Source organism: Mustela nivalis, assembly GCF_964662115.1.
Source record: "Mustela nivalis genome assembly, chromosome: 17".
Taxonomy (NCBI): Eukaryota; Metazoa; Chordata; class Mammalia; order Carnivora; family Mustelidae; genus Mustela; species Mustela nivalis.
In genome coordinates this window covers 10,123,461-10,132,930 of record NC_139036.1, presented here as the reverse complement: position 1 = coordinate 10,132,930, position 9,470 = coordinate 10,123,461, and positions in this window count along the sequence as shown.

The window sequence follows — 9,470 nt, the reverse complement described above, 5'->3', positions numbered from 1 at the left end:
ATCACAATATTCAACAGAACATAGTGCATTTGGGGCTTCAGAACTCTTCAGCAGAACAGAAGGCTTTTATCTCACCCTCTTTATGTTCCTGCTTCCAGAGTGTGGGGAAGTTATACATTTTGATGTCTATGAGTGAGTAGCTCTTGGACAGAACACATACAATAGCAGCCTCTCCACTCCCATGACCATCACCTTCACCACCATTACTACCACTACCAGCATCACCACCGCAACCATCACCATCACTACCACTACCACTACCACCACCACCGTGACCATTACCATCACAATCATCACCACCATGACCATCACCTTCACCACCACCACCATCCCATCATCACCACCACCATCATGACCATCACCTTTGCCATCACCGCAACCATCACCATCATGACCATTATCATTATTACCATCACCATCATGACCATTACCATCACCACCATCACCACAATGACCATCACCTTCACCACTACCACTATTGTCATCAACAGCACCACTATCACCACTATGACCATTACCATCACTAATACTATCACCACTATGACCATCACCACCATGACCATCACCTTTACCACCATCACCACAGTTACCACCTTCACCATCATCCCCACCACCATCACTAACCAGGGAAGGCACAGTCTCAAAGACCTATTTTATAAATCAGAGAGAGACAAATAGTGTAGGATATCACTTATATGTGGAATCTAAAAAAGCTGAACTCTGAGAAATAGAAGTAGGGTGGTCACCAGGGGTCCAGGGGTGGGAAGTGGAGAGATGTTGATCAAAGGGTACAAATTGCCAGTTATAAGGTAATGAGTTCTAGGGATCTAATGTACAGCATGGTGATTATAACTAATGGTATTGTATTATTACTTAAAGTTACTAAGAGAGAAGATTTAAAATTTTCTCAGTACAATAAAAAAGTAAGTACGTGACAGAGGGAGGTGTTAACTAATGCTATGGTAGTAATAATTTTGCAATACATAAATGTATCAAATCAATACACTGTGTACCTTAAATATCAATTATATCTCAAGAAAGTGGGGGGGAGGGGAAGACCATGAGAAGTATCTGAATTTGAGTTATTTCACTGACACTGGACACCTCAAGAACATCCCCTATATCTACATGGATCAAATTCTCCAAGGTGGTCCCTTGAGAAGAGAAGGAAGAATTGACCAAGATAGAAGTGCTGAGGGGCGCCTGGGTGGCTCAGTGAGTTAAAGCCTCTGCTTTCGGCTCAGGTCATGATCCCAGGGTCCTGGGATCGAGCCCCGCATCAGGCTCTCTGCTCCGGGAGAAGCCTGCTTCCTCCTCTCTCTGCCTGCCTCTCTGCTTACCTGTGATTTCTCTCTGTCAAATAAATAAATAAAATCTTAAAAAAAAAAAAAGATAGAAGTGCTGATGTTCTAGATGGCAGAAACAATCAGAGTTCTTCAGTTGAGGTTCGCAAATAGAATTCAGGAGTCCATGAACTTGAACAGCAAAATTATATTTTTATTTTCACTGACCTCTCAGTGAGTTTTGGCACATTGGGGTTCATAGTACCTGTGACTTTGTCACCAGTAGGAAGCACAGACATTTTCATGCCACATGATGGTCATAGACATCTTGAGGTATTATGTATGGTCCTTGCCTTTTTGAAATGGTAGTAGGCATTAGACTTGCTGCTACATCTTGCTGCTACATCTATTAATGCATTACATTACATTATGTAGTGCATTAATAAAATCCACAGTCTAATTAAAAAAGATGTTTTTTAAAGATTTTATTTATTTGACAGATCACAAGTAGAGAGACAGGCAGAGAGAAAGAGGGAGGGGGAAGAATGCTCTCTGCTGAACAGAGAGCCTGATGCAAGCCTCGATCCCAGGACCCTGAGATCATGACCTGAGCCGAAGGCAGAGGCTTAACCCACTGAGCCACCCAGGAGGCCCCAAAAGATCTGTTTTTTAAAAATACTTTATTTAGTTTTAAAATAATTATTTTCCTTTTTTCATCCTATACATTTTATTTAAAAGATGTTAAGAACCCCTGACATAAGTTCAGAGTTTGCTTTTATTGAGCATCTAATGTAAATAGTAGAAATCTGTCTCCCTCCTTGTCTACTCCAGCAAGTAACCATTATTTACAGCTGGCATATAACCATGAAGACTCTTTTTCAAAGCAGATACAATTAATATATGCATATACATAATATATGCATATCATAATTCATAAGCTATTTTTAATGCAATCACTATACATATTCTGCTTTTTTCACTTGACATCTCTCCTTGTTGTGGTGCATAAATTTCCCCCATCCTTTTGGATCACTTTGAGGTGCCAGCGTTCTTTATCCATTCCTGATGGATACGAAGGTTGATTCCAGGTTTTCCACTATTCCGGAAACCTAGTATTGGTGCAGTTGGTCTTGATGTCTTTCCTGAGGGAACCCCCTCCCCTCATCTTCTCATGTCTATGTCCTTGAGTGTCTCAGTCACTTTTGAGGACCTGTTCCTGAGGAAATTGGGGTGAGTGGGCTATCATGTATGGAAGCCCCATATTTGAACTTCTTTTCCAGTAGGCTTTCAAGATACTTACTTGCCTATGGGCGGAAGAGTTCTGGCCTCTGAAATGCTCGAACAGGATGATCAGAGATCCTGGTGTTCAAGTGATCTCAAAGCAGGATAACTGTGAAGCAGAGCAGGGGTAGTGACCACTTTATCCTTCTTTTAATGTCCTCTAGGTCCCTGCATAGTGTCTCATTCAGGATTCCTTGCACAGTTGCATAGGCTGAGAATGGCACAAATGATGTGAGTAGGGACACAGTTTCACATAGACTCTCATGAGAATGAAACTCCCTGAGTAGCATAACATGACAATGCTGGCCTTATTGGTAGAAATGGCTAAATTAATGTTTCTTTAAAAAAAAATTGCTGTTTTTACAAAGATGGGATTTTACAAAATACATTTCTTTTTTCCCCCAAGATTTTATTTTTAAGTAATCTCTACACCCAAGGTGGGGTTTGAATTTATAACCCTGAGATCGAGTCCATGCTCTACCAACCAAGCCAGCCATGTGTCCTGCGAAAGCATTTCTTCAGCTTTTCTCACTTAACAATACCTCATGGATGTCCTTGAAGTCAACAGGTAGAGATTTAACTCACTGTTCTCAATAGCTGAATGACACTTCGTTGTAATCAGTGCCTCCTGATTTGATTTGCTTGTTTGATTTCCACAAAATCTTAGAGCTCTAGGGTTCCTTTCTCCCCAGTCTGCCCTCAGATTTGGCTTGGTGGAGTAATGCCTTATGTGTGTATGAAACAGACAGATTTTCAGGGTGTTCTTGCACCTTACTTAATGCTTCAACCACCCTAAGATGAAGAAGACCCAGGTTAAGAGAAGGTCCTAGGCTCACACAAGCAGAGAAATTATATCTGACTCCCAGAACTGTTTTCCTCACCAGACAGCATGGCCACTCCACATAGGCATCTATCAGCCCTTCCTGATCACTTTGAGGTGTTCCAGTTGGGAAGGGTGGTGGCTGAGTGACCCACATTGAGGCTGGGGCATAGGTAGAGGGTGAAGGTGGGTCACCTTGAAAAATGAGAACCAGAAGACAAACCTGTTCCCTAAGAGCAATGGACAGCCATAGCAGGGTTTGAGGCAAAGCAACAGCTCAATCTATAAGCAGAGGCCAAAACCAGTTTGGCTTTCCTCTCTCACTGACCTGGCTCATCAATAACTCAATGCTGAACCTTGAAGATGGAGCAGATGAGGGAAAGTAGGATATGAGGCTTGCCTTTGAGGAACTCATAAATAATTTTAAAAAGTACATATGAGAACTTTCATACCAAATCAGAACTGTCACCTTCAAAGTCATTGATGTGAAAGGCTGTGTCCTTATTAACAAGAAAGCTGGGCTTGCTCAGAGACTTTGAGCTCCATTTTCAGCAACTCATTCTCTGAATTGGGTCATGGGCTATCCCAACAAACAGTTGCTTTAGAACCATAGAATGAATGATTGAGTAGATTTGTTCGAGATCATTTTATAGAGATCCTTTAATCTCATGCAATTATTCTGAAATGAGACAGAGGGTCAGAGAGGCCCATTGATTTGGTCAAGTATCTGACTTCAGTACATTCAAGTTTTCCAGGTCTGCTGCTGACATTTGCCATGGACCAGGTAAGTGGGGGCCCGGTGGCTTGAGTGCTGAAGAGTTCATGGTAGACTGGATGAGGTAGGTGGAATTCCTTGGAGAGAGCTTTCTGGAAGAGGTAAAGATTTTAGAGCCAGGCTTAAAGAGAGAGAATGATATGAATGGGTGTGGAGGACAAGGTGGGGGCATCCCAGGTATATTCAAAAGTGGATTGCTGTTTACAACTCCTTTCCTTTTTTCCTTCCTTCTCTCTCTCTCTTTCTTTCTTTTCTTTGATTTGTTTACTTATTTTAGAGTGAGCATAAGCAGGGGGAGAGGGAGAGAGAGAATCTCAAGCAGACTCTCTGCTGAGCAGGGACACACCCCCGCCCCCAACTCAGGGCTTGATCTCACAATCCCAAGATCATGACCTGAGCCAAAATCAAGAGTTGGATGCTTAATGTATGAACCACTCAGGTGCCCCTTTACAATTTCTTTCCTAAACAAAAAACAAGAAACAAATTGGTGAGCCATAGTTTTTCCTAAAATTTTTTTTTTTTTAAATTAAAAATAAAATTTTTCCCTCCTCCCCACAGAACACACTAGGCAGATGGTGTTTGCATCTATGTCCTCCTCAGGATGTTCTTGGTTTTGTGTGGACACCAAGAGAGGTCAGACTTGGGTTTTGTGCAACTTCCTGAGCTCATCTCTTAGCCCAACCTGTTCCCATCTATTTATTCTATTTTTGTGCACAGGGCTTTGAAGGACAACTCATATCTCCTCCAATTCCTGGCATCCCACCCCAGGCACCTGCAACTCTGGAAGCTTTTTCCCCATGTGAGGGAGTGGAACCTAACCTGAGCTATCACCCAGGCAACCTCTAGGTTATTGAGCCATCCAGGAATAAAGGGGCCCCTTTCTGAGGGATGTTCTTCTATTTTGCATTTTATACAGGGCAAAGGAGCTCTTACTGGAAAAAGCAGTTTGTGTGTAGTAAAACTAAGAAACGAAACAGGTCGCAGAATATAAGGCAAAGTAATTCTCTCCCACACTTCCCTGCCTGCCCCATACTCTTCTTCCCCTTCCTGGAAGCCACCACCATTACGGGTTGGTGTGCATCTGTTTGGAAATTTTCTCTGTATTTTCTTAAAGCCCGGGGTCAGATCATGTCACATCTCTGGGTGTTAAGCCAGAGTCCCTCAAATATCCGATGCTCTTCAATGCCCTCTCTCTTCTGGAATGCCTCCCTCCTGCTCTCTTTGGCACCCACTGCTTCAGCCTCCCTGGCTCCTGGCTCTTCCTCTATCCTACCACCAGGCTTGCTTCTGGGGCCTTTGCACTCGCTGTCTCTTCTGGGAGGACAGCTCTTCCTCATCCAGGTGTGAAGCCTCTCTCCCTCACCATCCCCAAACCTTGGCTTTTCTCAGCTTTCCTCTGAGAACCTGACTTACGGTGACATCTCTGTCCCTGGACCCCTCATCTCTTCATTGTCTACATGACTTTCCACCCTGTCCACCTTTTCTTCTCCCCGTTGATTTAAAAAGCTAAAATATAATATAGTAAGGCTGTGAATTCCACAAACGTTATATATGTGAAAAGAGGATTTCCTCTATTTTGTTCACTGTGTAGAAAAGCTTCTTGCATGTGGAGGAGGCTCAGTAAAGCTTTGTTGCGCAAATGCGCCACTGCGTACCCAAACGCGCATGCGCAGGCACACATGTTCCGCCCCCTGGTTTTCACGTGGCAACCTTGGAACTTGTTTCTCTTCTAACACACAGAGCCACCACCTTCATTTACACGGCTGCAGAGTTTACTGTTGTGTGAATGTTCATAGTGCATGCAACCAACATTTAACCAATTTAATATCTCGGTGAATGTCTAGGTGGGCTCAGTTCTCTGGCTCTGACAAAGGTGAGGAGTGTGGGCAAAGACCTCCAGGATGAGTTCCTGCAAGTGCGGTTGCTGGGTGTGTGCATTTTTACTTGGACAGATATTCGGAAAAGGTCGCACCTGTCTATGCTTCCCTCCACAGTCCAGGAGAATGCTGGTTTCCGCACATCTTAGGCAACACTGCGCATTATCAAAGTTCTGATCTTTGTCACCCTAATTAGTAACAACAAAAAAAAAGTTTTTGACAGTGTAGTAACAAATTTTATAGATTATAATCTGCCTTTTTAAATATGCGATTTCTCTTTCCATCTGTATGTGAAGTTCTTGTTTATATATTTTGCTTATTAAAAAACGAGTTGTTGGGGCACCTGGATGGCTCAGTGGGTTAAGCCGCTGTCTTCGGCTCAGGTCATGATCTCAGGGTCCTGGGATTGAGTCCCGCATCGGGCTCTCTGCTCGGCAGGGAGCCTGCTTCCCTCTCTCTCTCTGCCTGCCTCTCCATCTACTTGTGATTTCTCTCTGTCAAATAAATACATTAAAAAAAAAAAAACTTGAGTTGTTGGCCTTTGGCTTGGTTCAGGAGTCCTGTTTTCATATTAAGCTCTTGATATATCTGTCCTTTAACCATAAGCTATTTTCCAAATATTTCTTCCATCTTTTCATTTGTATTCTGACGTCATTTTAGTGTTTTTGGTATGAACGAAACTTTAAATATTTATACAATCTATCTCATCGATATTTGTACTTACGGCTTCTGAGTTTGTCTTAAGAGAAAGACTATCTCCTCTTCCAAGATGACATAAAAAATGATCTTGTGTTCTTTTCTGGTATTTTCGTGACTTTTCTCTTTTTTAAGCACACAGTATGAGGACATTTTTTATAAGGACATGAAAGAAGACCATTTGTGGAATAATCCATTTTCCCCTCAATGATTGGACGTTTGCCCTTTTTTTACACATTAAATTAACCTGTTTTCCAGTGTCTTTTGGGATTGTTCATTTTGGCTCATTGATCTGTCTGCCTGTCTATGCGCCAGAATCAAATTATTTTCACTAATGCAGCTTTCAAATCCGTCTTTCCTTCTAATAAGAGTAAGCTCTGAGGACCTTTCTGTAATTTTTTCCCGATGGTCACTGAGCCTTTGGGTAAGTCTGAAAGTGATTTTTAGATTGTGAAACTGCCCTCTTTTCTCTTGGGTGACCAGAATGGTGCGTGGAATGTGGGCTTCTTGATCCTGTCAGCTGACAGCCTATCTTCCTTCTCAAAGGTTAAATCTCATAACAAGGTGATTGTAAGATAAAAGCTGTATTCCTTCACCTCCCTTGAAGCCATAACCCTGCTTGCAACCAAACTTGTTGAAGTCAGGCCATGGCTTAGGTGATCCTTAACAGGTGTGATAGGGAGGGTCAAAATGTAAATTTACCAGTTCATGGAGCCAGCTGAAGTTATGCCCTTTTCACCTAGGAAAAAAAAAATAATATCAAAAATAGGAGAAGAATGCAAATCAGAAAAAAAAAATAATTCCACCCTCGTTACTCTTGGAATATAGCGGTGGCAAATAATTTCATCAAAAACTAAGACAAAAAAACAAAAAACAAAACAGAGAAAGGAACCTCCCCCACAAGCCCCCCAATGCCCTCCCCCCCCAAAAAAACCCTGAAGCATGAAGCATGGGCTGCTGTGGGGCTGACATTCACCAGAACTAGTATAGAAATGGCTGACTTTCCTCGGCTCCTTCCTGACCTGCCCGAGGGCTGCCTGAAGTCCCTGGACACCGATTCAGTGGGAGCTTGGTATGAAGTTAATGTTTGGAGTGGGTGAGGTGTAGGACGCACAAACAGATATTTAGACATTTTTTTCCTTTTGCTTTCTTCTCATAGAATATTCCTGGCTTCCACAGGAACAGGCCTCCATTGTGCACCCCTGCCCTGGGCAACTTGGCAAGGGTGCTGTCTGCAGCCTTCAGGAGAGACCGTCTTTGAGAGTGTGTGAGGACCTTGGGAGAGAGCAGAACTCAGCTCCTCGGAGAAGCAGCCACAAGACATCCTCAGACTCACCCTCACCCAGCCCCACTCTGAGCAGTCACGAGTCAGCAGCTGGCTGCCTTCTGCCCCCCTCCCCCAAGCATCTAGTGCCACAGAACCATCCAAACCTCATGATCAGGGAATAAAGGTGCCCAGAGCTGACACTAATAAGTCAAGATGAGCCCACCTCATTTACACACACATTCAGCGCCGGGCACTCTTACCTCTCTTTTTCAAAGACCACGTTGAGATGTGTTTGAAATGGACAAAGGCAGGTGAGGAGTGACTGGGCTGTGAATACTGCTGCGGGGCGGGGGCAGGATAAGGAAGTTGCCTGTGTTCAGCCCGGGGAAACCTCAGAGCCCTCCCCAGCAACTCAGTGTCAAGCTCAACCAATAGGTGTTGGGTTGGGGGAGTGGCAAGAGGGGTCCGATGCACCTGGAAGTGGCCAGGCCTGTGGGACCTCCTCCTGGGTGCTGATGCTGAAATGCCCCAGGGCTCCAACTGACCACCTACTTGATTCTCGGGGGTCTCCCCATTCTCGAACCTTCACTCTCAGGCTGAATTATACCTGATTTTTCAGCTTGCAGGGGGATGATGATGGGATTTCTCAGGCTTCATAAGCACGTAAGCCAATCCCTATAATAAATGTCCTATTGTACATCTCTCTATATATCCTACTGGTTCTGCTCCTCTCAAGAACACTGATTATTTCTCTTGGGGAGATCGATCATGTAAGTCCTGGTCTGAGTCTGAAAGCCAGAGAACCAAGGGCGCCAATCGGTCTCAGCTCAAGCAGAGGGTGAGAACTCCCCCTCCCTTCACTGTTGTGTTCAATTCAGGCCCCCAGTACATTGAGGAGGTCCACCTGCATTGGTGATGATGGACCTTCCCTCCGTCCACCCATTCAAATAGTAATCTCTTCTGGAGACACACTCAGAAATCACATGTTGTAAGCTCTTCAGGCTTCCTTTTGCCTAGTGAAATTGACACAAGAAAGGAACCATCACACCCATCCTCAGGAGGTCTGGGAAGTTGGGTTGCTGGTGTCAAGAGAGGACTGGGTCGCCTTGCTTTCCCCAGTGGAGCAGTAGACACTACCCAATATTCTTAGCTCTACCTACACACCTGCTCACCAAGGAGAGGCTCCTGCCAGCTGTCTGATGGGCATCTGCTTCCTGTGCTGTTGAAGAGATTACAGGAGATCACGTGTGCTGCAGTGGTGGTCATTATGGTTGTGTTTGTCTCTCGAGTGCTTCCTGTGGGCCAGGTACTGCTGTGAGTCAACTTTGTGTGTATTCATTCAGTCCTCCCAAAACCCGTCAGGAAGGTCTTTTCCTTACTCGAGTGTTTTTTAGAGATAGATTACAGTGAGGTGAGCTTAAAAAGGCACTGGCTCATAGAAAAAAAAAAATCTCAGGAAACGTGGTGGCTA